The 15,220-nt window shown below is 34.4% G+C and overlaps 2 non-coding genes and 1 pseudogene across 2 annotated transcripts; 2 read left to right on the forward strand and 1 right to left on the reverse strand.

Moving 5' to 3' along the window:
- Positions 1-942: 942 nt before the first annotated feature.
- On the reverse strand, positions 943-7,328 carry LOC116135823 (annotated as a pseudogene).
- On the forward strand, positions 3,107-3,179 carry TRNAK-CUU. Its single transcript has one exon. It is a non-coding gene; the product is annotated as a tRNA-Lys (tRNA).
- Positions 3,525-3,598, forward strand: TRNAI-AAU. The gene has a single exon. It is a non-coding gene; the product is annotated as a tRNA-Ile (tRNA).
- Positions 7,329-15,220: the final 7,892 nt, after the last annotated feature.

Genomic DNA, 15,220 nt, shown 5'->3' on the forward strand with positions numbered 1-15,220 from the left:
ATTCTAGCTACTTAAGACCCATATGACAAACATGGAAGAGAGAAAAATAAAATGGAAACTTATTAAATAACAATCCATCTATATTAAAAATTGAGGTCTCAAAAAGATTCACTTCAGCAACTAGCCTGTGAAGTCAACCCCCAACAGTGTTTTTCTTATCATCTATATATTTTTTATTCTAATTTTTTAATCTGCATGAGAATACGTTAACCTACTAATGCGGATCTACCATACATTTCTCAGAATGAGGATGTCTGTCGTTTTATACAAAATCTGCTTGAGCTTGGTCGTGGACCATGCATTAATATAATGAACAATAAATCAAAAATATATTGGAATCAATCAACTGATGATGCCATGCCTGCCACTGCCACTGCCACTGCCACGGCCACCATGATGTGGATTCATGCATCCATGGATCCCATCTGAGGTTTTAATTAATAAAATTGTGGGTTTTAGAATCAGTCTTTCCAGTTTCAGAGAAGCTTCACCAATGCAACTGCTACGGATTTATTTTAATTTTGGTTGGTAACAATACATTTAAATATTCATATATTAATGCTCTTCTTGGATAAGTACCTCAATATCTCCATTAGAATTTTCTCATTCATATAGTCAGATCTAGAGTACTTGCCCTTCTAGCATGCCTTTATACATCCGTCTTCTTCAAACCTGCCATGCTTTGAAGATGATGATGGTGAGTACAAAGATAAAGATAACTTACTGTCAACTTCGCTCTCCTCCAAACCTCGCTCGGGCTCTGATGATGTTTATGATCATGATCGTCACTAGGTTTTAGCCTCAGAGATAGATCCAAATCAAGGCTACAATCCGAAGCCTTTCTTTTCATGGTCGACTTGTTGCATTCTTGATATTAATATTAGTGGCCGAGTTCAAATCTGAAGGGACATTTTATTAGAACCATATGTTCTTCTAGTTTCGCTTGTAGCTGTGGGTTACGGGGTTAGGTTCAATTTGGCGAAATCTTGATTGAGGTAATTGCCAGATGTCATGCTTGTGAGATGATTGAATTCTTCTTTCAATTCATGCATTTCCAAATAGAATTTGCCCCATAAGAGGAAGAACCCTACGGAAATTGCGGTTAGCCCAATTGCTATTGTTGCTATCAAAGATCCTTTCAGCCACCGTGCCATATAATCTTGGTCTGGTCTCATCAATTAAACTCCGGCAATACGAGGACCACGCAGAAAGTATTCACGAGCACTCCAAGCTGCAGCATCTCCATATCTAGCAAAGAGCAAAATTATTTTTTGGGAATTTAGATTCATAAATGTTGAATTGAATAAAGAATTATATAAATAAGACTGTTAATAATTTATACCTGAAACTAGAACGATGGCTTTGGTATCCTTGTAGCATAGGAAGTTGGCTAAGATTATAAATATTGCGATCTCCACTTTCCACAAGATGCTATGATCGCCAGCTGCAATGAAAGAAGCACTTGAATGCATTATTAGTTGCCCATGCCACATGATGGAAAACAATAATTTTTGCTCAACAGAAACGAAAATAAGAATATAGAATACAGAGAGATATTTGTGTTACCTTGACCTGTATCATCGATCTTCTTGCTTCTATACATCTGAAAAAAAAAAAAAAAAAAAAAAAGGAAGTAGGCAGAGAAGAGAAAAAAATTGTTAGAGATTTATTAAAATTATCTAATTTCAAGATGAATGAACTGTATCAATTAACATGAGGATTGTTAGCCAATTACTAACCTGAAATGGCTCTTGACATGAGCAATAACTGAGTCCTTTGATATTCATCAACTGAAGAACCAGCTTTGGTGTCGCTCCTGAACCCAAAAGAGAATCAGAGATTAGTAACAAGACTTTTCCACAGAGCCTGATATGACTATATATAGTGGCTAGTTAAATATGAACTCATCTCTCTTGTCCACCAAGCTTTCAACAGCATGAGCAAACGAAGATGAAGATCAGGAGTCCATCGAAGCCTTGGCAGCTGGATCTAACATAAGGCCTAACTGACGGCTTCTTCTCATTCTCTTCAACGTACTATTGCTGAGCTTCCACCATTTCTTGCCTTACTTTCACATCGCGCTCTTCACTCTCGCTCTCTTCTTGAATTTCTTTTGAAGCGGTTGTTTAGAACATTCAGTGCCCCCACTTCCCTCCATCTTTCTAATTAGTCAGCTAGCTTCCTGAAGCTCAGAATTACAGATGGAGATGAACAGATGATTTCTGCCTGATTTTCTGCTGGTAGTTTAGAAATTTAAGAGCTTAATCATCTACCTCTCTCTTCCTTTTTCTTCCAAGGCAGGACAGAGAGAAAACTGTTGTTTAGAAGAAAAAAACATCGATCAGCATGCAAAACCACGAGAGTAAACAACACAAGAGAGTACTGTTCTGGGATGGAGATGAGAAACCCTAGATCTTGAGTATTGACCTGCTTTCAATCTCTCTCTCTCTCTTGGTCTCTCTCCTTTGAACATGTAAACTATCATTTTTCATTCACCTAAAAATTTGAATGGTTTATTATATTTGTGCATGTCATGCTATATATGTGTGTACATACATGTAACATACATGCATGCATGCATGTCGATGTCATGTAGCAAATTGATTAATCACACTCATGTGAGATTTACATTATTCCTTTCGAGAAATGAACTTGGGATAGCTTTGTAATTTGACATGCGTATTATATTTATATATATATATTAATAGGAATTGATCAGACAAATACTTTACTATTGCAGAAAAGGATAATTTTTTTTTTTTTTTTTTTGTTAGTTTAAACTCTTTTATTTTGTCGGAACTCTCAGTTTGAACTGATGAACTTAATTTAAAGTAGACTTTTGTCCTAGTTTTGTCTCTAGGCTAAATGATCAAGTAATGTTAAAGTTAAAGGCCAAAGGTTAAGGACGGTATGAGTTAATGTTGTCAAATCTAAATAAAAATTATAATCTAAAGGAGGTAAATGATAATCTGGGATATACAATACTTTTTAAAAATCATGGTAGTTTCTTATATTTCACTATTTCTCAAGGGGTTATCTATAACAGTCCATAAAAATTATCGAAGATTCTATCAATAATAAAAGAAAGAGATATGCAACAACAAAGGCCCGTCTAGCTCAGTTGGTAGAGCGCAAGGCTCTTAACCTTGTGGTCGTGGGTTCGAGCCCCACGGTGGGCGTTTCAGAAAATATTTTGTACCCTCAAAGAAAAGTAAAAAAAAATCCACCTGATTATTAGGTGATGTACAATATTTTTCAGAAAACCAAGGGAGTGTTTAAACTTCTCCATCTCCTTAAGGGATGAGTGATAAAAACCCATAGTTTTACATCAAAAGTTTACTAAAATTATCTTATAGCTAGTTTGGACATCAAGTGTTTGAATTTTGTATTCAAATATTACTATTGTGTAGGAAATTACCATCTTGGACATCAAAAATCTTGTATTCAAATACTATTATATTAGTTTTCATTAAATATATTAAAATATATGTTAGTTAATATATTAGCCAGCCACAAAACCAACTGGCCTATTAGCTCAGTTGGTTAGAGCGTCGTGCTAATAACGCGAAGGTCGCAGGTTCGAGACCTGCATGGGCCAAATTCTTCTTATTTTATTTATTTATTTATTTTTCGGTTACGTGGGGTTTTCACCTTTTCAACTATTTCACATCATGCATGTGGTTCTGTTTTTTTAATATGGGTGAGAATTAAGTTGTTCGTTGTAAAGTTATTTCTGTTTTTAAGCCAATATGGAAGCATTTTAATTTAATTACCTTGTAAACACTAATTTCTATGACAATCAACAAATAAAATTGCTTATTATAGTTATTGCTTGCTATATACATGAATAATACTAAAATTACAATTTGATGTGTCACTTTTATTTAATTACCTCTTTTATACACAAAATTTTAAAGAGCATTAAGAATAAAAATCAATACGATAAATACCAAATAAATATGAATGAAAATATGTCAATACACGAGTTATTTCATGTGTTTGTATATACAAAGGCTATATTTTAGGGCCTGAAAATCCGTTTCTTTACTGTATAATGGTGAATCGAAAGAGAAGTTTCTCGGATTCTTGCAGTAACATGGAGAATGCTACGTCGTCGATCTTGGAGGCCTCACAACTTAGGGCTCCAGCTCACAGAAGTTCAGCTAGCGATTCTCTATCTTCTGGACTCGATTTGATCACTCCAGTTGTTGGTGACAACTTCACCCAAGGAGAATATCAACTGGAACCTTACAGTAGTGGTGATGATACTACAAGTCATGAATTCAATCACAACAATGAAATATCTGAAAATTCTTCATTTCCTTCAGAAAAGAGCCCCAGCTCTGGACATGGAATGATCACACTCGTTTCTGATCTTTCTAGTGAAACTGATAAGATTAAGAAACGGAGTCGTGGGTTCTGCGACTCCGGCATTGACTCCAAAAATATAAAACGGTTGATTTAATTATTTTCTGTTCACTGAATTTATTTATTTTTGTTCATCTGTATAATGTATATCATATTTTTCTGGGATTGTTTTGTAGAGCTCTCGCAAACAGAGAGTCTGCTCAAAGGTGTCAGCTTCGAAAGAAAGAGTACATAGACAAACTCAAGAGAGAAATAGGTGCTAAAGAGGTACTCGGATTTCTATTTCGATATATTCTCATCTTGTTAATTTAATTATTCTTAATTAATATACAGTTTCTTCCGGTTTCATGTACAGGCTAGATTATCTATGATGGCTTCGCAAGTATATTACTACAAAACTCGGTGCAAGATTCTGAAAATGAAGAACAATGAGATGAAGGATGAGAGGGAAGGCCTTGAATATGAGAAATTTTCAAAACAAGGTAATTGGACTCTTGATTTTCCAGATACATAATTGAATTTTTTATGGATATATAGACATATCTGGTAATTGGGAGCTACTCTTCTTTACAGCTGAATCACGAGTGCTTATTGAAGAACTAAAAGCGCTGTGTTTGGCTTATATGCTGCTGCGAGGAAAATAGAAGAAGGATCTCCATAGATATCTGGTTTCAGAGACCATGAAATCAAGATCTCTGCACCAAAATCTAAGTCGAAATCCAAAAATTTACCAGTTTGTTTTACTTAGTTTGTATGACGTTTGTCTGAACTACAATTAAGTTTTATATGAATGTAGAACTCATCAATTTGCTCACATTCTAGTTGATTTCCTTGATTCCTTCATAGCTGTATCCAGTTCAGGCATGGTGGAAAATGGAAATGTAATGTGGCTGTTTGGTAATTAGACTAATAGATTTCAAATAAGGTAGGAAATTATAATGGTAATGAAGCTATATATAGTGAAGAAACAATAATATGGAATTAATTTGTATAATGGTACAATACAATTTAAATATTCATATAATTAATGCATCTTCTTGGATAAGTACCTCAATATCTCACTTAGAATTTTCTCATTCATATAGTCAGATCTAGAGTACTTGCCCTTCTAGCATGCCTCTTATTATCATCCTGTCCTTCCTTCAACCTGCCATGCTTTGAAGATGATGATGGTGAGTACAAAGATAAAGATAACTTACTGTCAACTTCGCTCTCCTCCAAACCTCGCTCGTGGCTCTGATGATGTTTATGATCATGATCGTCACTAGGTTTTAGCCTCAGAGATAGATCCAAATCAAGGCTACAATCCGAAGCCTTTTTTTCATGGTCGACTTGTTGCATTCTTGTATATTAATATTAGTGCCGAGTTCAAATCTGAAGGGACATTTCTATTAGAACTCATATGTTCTTCTAGTTTCGCTTTGTAGCTGTTGGGTTACGGGGTTAGGTTCAATTTGGCGAAATCTTGATTGAGGTAATTGCCAGATGTCATGCTTGTGAGATGATTGAAATTCTCTTCAATTCATGCATTTTCCAAATAGAATTGCCATAAGAGGAGAACCATCGGAAATTGCGGTTAGCCCAATTGCTATTGTTGCTATCAAAGATCCTTTCAGCACCGTGCCATATAATCTTGGTTGGTCTCATCAATAAACTCCGGCTAATACGAGGACCACGAGAAAGTATTCACGAGCACTCCAAGCTGCAGCATCCATATCTAGCAAAGAGCAAAATTTTATTTTTGGGGAATTTAGATTCATAAATGTTGAAAATGAAAAATTAAAATAAGACTGTTAATAATTTATACCTGAAACTAGAACGATGGCTTTGGTTACATCCTTGTAGCATAGGAAGTTGGCTAAGATTTAAATATTGCGATCTCCTTTCCACAAGATGCCTATGATCCGCCATGACTGCAATGAAAGAAGGCACTTGAATGCATTATTAGTTGCCCATGCCACATGATGGAAAACCTAATATTTTGTCAGAAAAAGAAAATAAGAATATAGAATACAGAGAGTATTTGTGTTACCTTGACCTGTATCATCGATCTTCTTGCTTCTATACATCTGAAAAAAAAAAAAAAAAAAAAAGGAAGTAGGCAAGAAAGAGAAAAAAATTGTTAGAGATTTATTAAAATTATCTAATTTCAAGATAGTAATGAACTGATACAATTAACATGAGGAATTGTTAGCCAATATATAACCTGTAAATGGCTCTTGACATGAGCAATACTGAGTCCTTTGATATTCATCAACTGAAGAACCAGCTTTGGTGTCGCTCCTGACCCCAAAGAGAATCAGAGATTAGTAACAAGACTTTCCACAGAGCCTGATATGATATATATAAGCGGCTAGTTAAATAGTGAACCACTCTCTTGTCCACCAAGTCTTTCAACAGCATGAGCAAAACGAAGATGAAGATCAGGAGTCCATCGAAGCCTTGGCAGCTTGGATCTAACATAAGGCCTAACTGACGGCTTTTCTCATTTCTTAACCGTACTATTGCTTGAGCTTCCACCATTCTTGCCTTACTTTCACCATCGCGCTCTTCACTTCCGCTTTCTTCTTGAATTTCTTTTGAAGCGGTGTTTAGAACATTAGTGCCCACTTCCCTCCATCTTCTTATAATTAGTCAGCTAGCTTCCTGAAGCTCAGAATTACAGATGGAGATGAAACCGATGATTTCTGCCGTTATTTGTCTGCTGGTAGTTTAGAAATTTAAGAGTTAATCATCTACCTTCTCTCTTCCTTTTTCTTCCAAGGCAGGACAGAGAGAAAACTGTTGTTTAGAAGAAAAAAAAACATCGATCTCAGCATGCAAAAACCAACGAGAGTAAACAACACAGAAGAGTTACTGTTCCAGGGGATGGAGATAGAACCCTAGATCTTGAGTATTGACCTTGCTTTCAATCTCCTCTCTCTCTTGGTCTCTCTCCCTTTGAACATGTAAACTATCATTTTTCATTCACCTAAAAATTTGAATGGTTTATATATTTGTGCATGTATGCTATATGTGTGTACATACATGTAACATACATGCATGCATGCATGTCGATGTCATGTAGCAAATTGATTAATCACACTCATGTGAGATTAATATCTTCTACATTATTCCTTTCGAGAAATGAACTTGGGATCTTTGTAATTGACATGCGTATTATATTTATATATATATAATAGGAATGATCAGACAAATACATTTACTATTGCAGAAAAGGATAATTTTTTTTTTTTTTTTTTTTTGGTTAGTTAAAACTCTTTTATTTGTCGGAACTCATCGTTTGAACTTGATGAACTTAATTTAAAGTAGACTTTTGTCCTAGTTTTGTCTCTAGGCTAAATGATCAAGATCCTAGAATCATGCCATATATGAAATTGTCCCTATTGTAATTTCAAAACTATATATTGAAGTAGTATATAACAAAAATATAAGGAAACTTCATATGAAATTCTCCTGTTCACACTCAATTTTTCTCCCCAAAATACATTTGGATCCACGGTTTCTGAAAGAACTAGAAAGTTTGGAATCAAACTTAAATTAATCACACACAAATAGAGAACCAATAAAGAGAATGAAACACGTCCGTATTCTGGTTCTCAAATCTGGACTATCCAGAGTAGAGTCAATATTACCTTACCTCTCCGTTACATAAAGAGTGTTATATTTTCGATATCAATCATACAAGATCTCTAATCTTAGGTGCTTAATTATACTTATAGTGGGTAGTACAGCAAAAAAAAGAGTAAATTAAATGAGATGATGAGCATGGATCGATCTAGTTGAAGCATGCATGTGTGGCGATGCTTTGCTGTAGTTGAAGGTGGCCCAGACCAAAAGAAGATTATGAAATTGGCTTTCTATCGGAATCACGGGCTTGTTCCTCTCGGGGAAATGGAGACTCTTTAACACTTTTATCATACCACGTCATCCCCCAGATGACCCATGTTTCTTCTTAATAATTGAACAACGTACGTTCTGGAAAAATTTAAATATATTAATCCTACCTATACGGTGCGTTTTTTAGCCTTTCAATTCATTATGTGTTGGATGACTGACTCTGAGAGGATTTAATTCATCTTTGAATGACAAGTACAACGTAGTTGTGAATGAAGTAGCTTTTTCATTCCTCCACGTGTATTGCTAGCCGTGAAAATTGATTGACCATATCGGAAAGTCTGCCATGATAAAGAAACTTAGGGTTCTTTTTTGTGGCACTGTTCTAATCAATCACAGGGATCTCGTCCAGCAGTTGTAACTGTAAGAGTTGTCATTTTTTTTTCTTTGATCTTTTAAACTATTCTTTTATTACCAAGGCATTGATTCTATACACGATTCGTCGATCATCTTTAGGTAGCCAGTTGCACTAATATATTCTAAATTAACCAATTCCACAATACAAAACCTTGGTGCCTTTAAATCTCATATTTCTATAATTAACTAACAAATCTTGAAACAAGCTGTCAAAAGCTGCCAACTCACAAAGAACACAAACTTCCTAACTCATCAGCTCCCTTTACGCTCATAATATCAATTTGCTGATCGGCACACGTGAAGTTTTATTGATACTTGCCAATCCTCCTTTGGAAAAGTTTTAGGTATAGCATGCATCAATTAAAAGAACTAAAAAGGTTTGGAATCAAACTAAGATTAATCACACACAAATAAAAAATATAAGAGAAAGAACACGTATGATTACATGGTTCATCTATATTGAACTATACCAAAGTCAAATTATTAAAATATTTTTGGTCTCTCTCATTACAATGAAGTATATATTATGATTTTGCGTTTATAACTAAGTTTATGAAGAGAAACTAACACTACTACGTAAGCTAAACCCTATTAAGAATCTTATTCTTAGAGAATTTACAAGGCTACTCAGGCATTTAGCAAACCACTTACGGTTTCCAGGGCGTGTGTCGCTTCCCCCCTACCCCTGCCCCTCATCAGGACCCCCAAGTGTGTGCCTCTTATAAGTGAACCCCTTATTGTTGAAATGGTCACCAATTCCAATAATATATCTACACGTTAGGTTGATTTATATATATTAAAGAATTGATCGCATAAATCGATTGCATCCTAAGGTATATCTTTCTCGTGCCAATCACAATTGATATGTGTCTTTAATACTGTGCTTAAAAATGTTTAAATGATTAAAAATTCTTGACTGCATGCCATGGCTGAAAGAGCATCCTATCCTAGCTACTTAAGACCCATATGACAAAAATGGAAGAGAGAAAAAAAATGGAAATTATTAAATAACAATCCATCTATATAAAAATTGAGGTCTCAAAAGATTCACTTCAGCAAATAGCCTGTGAAGTCAACCCCAACAGTGTTTTTCTTATCATCTATATATTTTTATTCTAATTTTTTAACCTGATGAGAATACGTGAACCTACTAATGCGGATCTACCATACATTTCTCAGAATGAGGATGTCTGTGTTTTATACAAATCTCTGAGCTTGGTCGTGGATCATGCATTAAATAATGAACAATAAATCAAAATATATGGAATCAACAACTGATGATGCCATGCCCACGCCACTGCCACTGCCACGCCACCATGATGTGGATTCATGCATCCATGGATCCCATCTGAGGTTTTAATTAATAAAATTGTAGGTTTTAGAATCAGTTTTCCAGTTTCAGAGAAGCTTCACCAATGCAACTGCTACGGATTTATTTTAATTTTGGTGTGAGAGGTATTCCCTTCTAGAATTTAAATTTGGGAGGTACAATAAGCCATGCAAAATTTCTAAAATTAGAAAACGATAGCTTAGAATAAGGTAGATAGACTGATGTTTTCATGAAACTCCATGCGTTTCATTCGCCCACACTCACTGTATGACAACCATTCCCGAGAATAGTTTTTTTATTTTCATTTCAACTAAGCAGGAATATTCTGCCCATTCATTTTTCTTCTTTGCTAATACATGTTATTAATTAACGAAATTAAATACAAGTCTCAAATTATATAATCCAGAGTTTAGGTTTGAAATAATGTACTGTTGTACCTAAATCAAATTGCCAGAAAAATTGAGAATGCCGTCACCTCATTTAATTAATTAGTGCTTGAGCTTCTGTATGTCTTAGAATTTTGCGATTTTAATTTCCCAACCGATCTTTATTGATAATTATATTATGAAATTGCAGTAAAACGAAGCTTGGTCACCTAAATTTTGTAGGAACCTGATTTTGGATGATTCCGGAGATAACCAAAAATGGTGCCTTAAGTAGAATTAGACAATTAGAAATATTGTAATTAGGATATCTTTTTGAATAAGAATTATAATTACTCTAATATGCAATTGGAATAGGAATTAGAACCTTTTAAAAGTCATTAGAGTTAAAATAAGGTTAATAATAGTTTAAATTTAGATCGTGGTGAGGAACAAGAGTATAAAAGATCATATCCCAAACTCTATCAAATTTCATACTCCAAATTTAAATAAGACTTGCCTTGAAATAATTGCATTGCTTTATCAATTCCACAATAAATCTTTAAACTAATTTATATAGTTTATAATTAAGACTTATTAGAATCATACCATTGACCAATTAATATTGTTTATCTAAATATAATCATACCCCAAATTCTACATGCAGCCAACAACCTTTAGACTAATGTCAAGTTTCTCTCTCTCTCTCTCTCTCTCTCTCCCCCTTCATTTTTCTATCTTTTCGTCAGAAAATATTATCTTTCTTCTGAAAGCAAACAAAGCCGCATCAAATGGTCACCGCTATTAATTGCAGGAATTTACGTTTGTTTCAAAGTTTGGATGGTAATTAAATGTTATAGTGTGGGCGGTCCTGACCAATTTCTTCTCCCAAAATAATTTTATATTAAGCTGTCTTCATGTCAATACGTATGCATGGTTGGAATTTGGAAAAGCATATTACTAAACTATTATATATTTTATTCACGTCTAAGGTATAAAATTTGTCTCCCTTTTCAAACTTAACGCTACATCTTACCTATATTCCTACTAATCCTTTAATCATTAAATTCCAATTCAATTCCAGAATTTAGTAATGGCCAGTTACCAATTTTTAACAGGTTAGATGTTTGATTTATCAAGAAACATTATTTTTAGATATTCTGCTATGGTAATCGTAAACTAATACTAAACATTTAGGCATCATATCATGGTCATAACATTGCTTTGATCCTAATCAACATATAAACACGCTGAAACTGATTCCCTCTTGATTAATTATTTCATTAAGTACATATATGACCAGTCTGCAGTCAATTCAATTCTAACTGCTGAGAGGAGAGGCAAAACAAATTGAACTTCTACTGAATCATTCAAAAAATTTCTTATAATGAATGCAGTAACGCTAAAATGCAGAAGTGAAATCACAGTTTAACACATAATTATTATTAATTATATTCGACTGGGACTGTTCATCTTATGGCTGTGATCTGAAGAAGACTGCAGACTGGTCCTTCATTATAGTTTATTTGCAGAAAAGAAGCCTGTGTTTCACGAAAGATATTCATTGATCCTTGCTAGTGAGAGATCTCTTAAATTATTCTTCCTCTCACTTTACGAAATGTGATAAGAGAGAGAGAGAGAGTATATTTGTAAGTGAAAGATATTCATATAGATAAATATATTAATTATATCTGCACTTTGCCCTTAAATTACGAAACTGTGGTCCTTAATTTTATTTTATTTTTTTCCACGAAGAAAATTTTGGTCTTTAAATAATGGAATGATTGTATATTATACTTGATATGTCAGATATTGATGATATAATAAGCAAAGATTCTCCTAATTAATAATTCATTAATATATACATGCATCTTTCTCTATTATAAATTGACTGCTCTGTTTAGCATACTGTAAGTTTTTTATCTTCCAAACAACACTAGTTTGAATTAGACCCGATGCATGCTTGTATATCGTAGTAGTATATAGAATTAGTTTGACCCTTTCAGTTGTGCTGCTGGTCAATTAATGCATGCTTGAACAAAATACACACAGCAGCGAGAACAAAAACAATAATAAAACAAATCATAGATAATAACAGGTGGGATTTATCTTGGTTCACCCAATATGGACTAAGTTCAGCCGAGTCAATATTATTACAATATTTTCTCATCTCTCTCTCTCATTTACAATAAATGAATTGTCCTATAATTTGTTATCACACTCATAATAAGAGAAAAATATGTTTATATACTAGGTTTAAGTGACAAAATCTAGTTTTACAAGAATTCTGATTCCTAAGGCCAACCCAATAAAGAATTAATAACTTAAAAAAAATCATACACTAGTTATACATGGAAAAGGCCCAAAGTGCCTATGGGCTTGGGGGCGTTACCCTCACGACCCCTGCTCGCTCACCAAATGCGTCTGCGTAACCCAATAATACTGAAGTAGTCGACAACTCCAACAGATAAGAATGAAAGAAGAATATTGAATAATAACTAGCGAGGTGAAATAAAAAAACTGTTTATGCGCAGCCTTTAAAAGTTTGGTCCCTAGTTTATACACATCATTTGGTGTGTTTGTGTTTTAGTTTATTTCCGGTTGTGCTTGTATTTTTAATTCTAAGTAGACTTGTGCTAACTTCAGGGGGTCAACAGGACCTCCGAATGCGTCTACATAACTCAATAATACTGAAGTAGTCGACAACTCCAACAATGCTTACATTCTTTTCTATAGTTTACCTTATAAATTATGGAGGAAATTGGAGCACAACCCACCTTTGTTTTGACTAGAGAAACATCAAGGTGGATTGGTATGTTACTAAAATCAAGATTAAGTTTAAAAGATGGACAGCAAAAGATTATGTTACTAAATTCAAACGTGCTTATATCACAACTTGTAAATATTTATAATTTCATTGATTTGTATAGAAAAGAAGAAGATATTCATAAATAGAAAAAATAGACAAGAAAGACCAACAAAATCGAAGAGAAAATATACATAAATAGATGGGAGTGTGGTACCATTTCTACTAGAACTCAAACCCAATGCAGAGTCCAACCTAAAAGTCCGACCTAATAGATGGAGAGCGCTAACACTCCCTCCCAAGGAGAGAACACTGCACCTTAATCTAACCTATAAGTAGGTGAAGCACCAATGTTAGAGTTCAAATCCAAAGGAAAGCTCAATCCAAAATGATAGGTAGAAGAACCTCTCCTTAAGTACCATACTTGGTGAGTGTGAGATTTCGATGTAGGATTCTAACAATTTTATAGAATCAATGACTGTATACTGAAAAACCCAACCGCTGCAGAATCTCTGAACACAAATAGAAAAGCTTGCAATTTGCATATTGAATTAGGCCATCGATGAGAGAACAACTGTGTCTTTGAAAGTTCTTGTAGGCAGGCTGCTCATCTTCAAAACCATTAAAGCAAAATTTTGAAAAGTGGGCTTCATAAATCTGGACCTCCCAATAAATGCGGATCAAACCAACATATTTCTTGGGCCGTCTCAAAAAGTTGGACTTCTGCATAAACCTTTGCTTGTTTCTTAGCAACATGCCGTCAACCTAAATGCATCCACAACTCAAGCACTCTTAAATATAGTTTAGTTTGATGTGTTCTTTGTGTAAAAAAGAGAGAAAAAGCCTTTCAAGTTTCATTCGTAAAGAAAAAAATACCAAGATGCTCATGTTCTTTTGCCACAACTGCTTGGATGCTTATGTTCTGGTGCTCACTTGCACTAAGTGTCTTTGTTTGTCCAAATTGACACATTATGAAGACTTGAAGAGGAATGCCCGTTCCACTTCGAGTAACACTCATTCCTCAAACCAAACAAACCGTTCCATATGAAACAACCCCGTTCATGTGTCTATTCCCTCTTCTGGAATATTAGAGAACTTCCAAGGCAATCCGTTCTAACACAGGACCCTGTTCTTATGCCCGTTTTGACTCATGGAATGCCCGTTCTACTTTAAGGGACGATCATTCCTGCGTGCAGGTAAACAATACCTTAAGCAAACAAAGCATAAATCAATATATGAAGGTTACACAATGTCTATTCAGTGTTGTCTTAAAAAGAGGGTTTTGGTTGTTAAGTTACAGTTTCACTCAAGCTCCATCGCAGGTTAGTACCAATAAAATCAATTCCTTATAGGCATATACGATTGAGGAGGGATTTGAACAACTATATCTTGTTTTCTTGTTTGGGTCCAATAACTCAGGCTTCTTAAGGCCCGCCCCATTTGATACCTCTTAATCTCAAGCCAGCCCACGATGGAAGCTCAAGCTCCCAACAAATTGGAGCAAGATATAATAATAGTATTTCACGAACTGAATGTACAATTAGGAGAGTACAATCCGTGCAGTGAGAATGAGATGAGCTGTCTCAAATCTTAATAATATAAATCTAAGCTTCGCAGTGTGTTCTTCCTCTTGAATTAGTCCAATTCATGTTTACTCAGATCCAAACAACTCTTGCAGAAAATGTTAAAGCGTGTTGACAGAATAAAGCCACTCAACGTGGCTGCCAAAGCCTCTTGCCGGCTGAAACACAACAAAAAGAATATCACAAAATATACACATAACATACACCCATCTCTATCATAATCTTCAAACTTTATTTTATTTTTAGTTTAATTCAGTAACAGGATAAGATTAGGATCTGATAATTTATGGGTTGCCTCTCTTTTAAGTTAAAACAAAAATCTGTTTACAAGTCAAGAATATCTAGTGCCAGATATTTATAAACCTTTTGACAATTTATTATTAATTAAGGTGGGTTTTCTTTGATACATTTACTGATCCTCATTTTTTCGGCCTATTATAAAGAATTGAATAAAATCAAATGGTTGTCTCATTCTGCCATGGTTATTTCTACCCTTTTCTTCTATCATTCAGCTGAA

Source organism: Pistacia vera, unplaced genomic scaffold, assembly GCF_008641045.1.
Source record: "Pistacia vera cultivar Batoury unplaced genomic scaffold, PisVer_v2 Contig303, whole genome shotgun sequence".
NCBI classification, from domain to species: domain Eukaryota; kingdom Viridiplantae; phylum Streptophyta; class Magnoliopsida; order Sapindales; family Anacardiaceae; genus Pistacia; species Pistacia vera.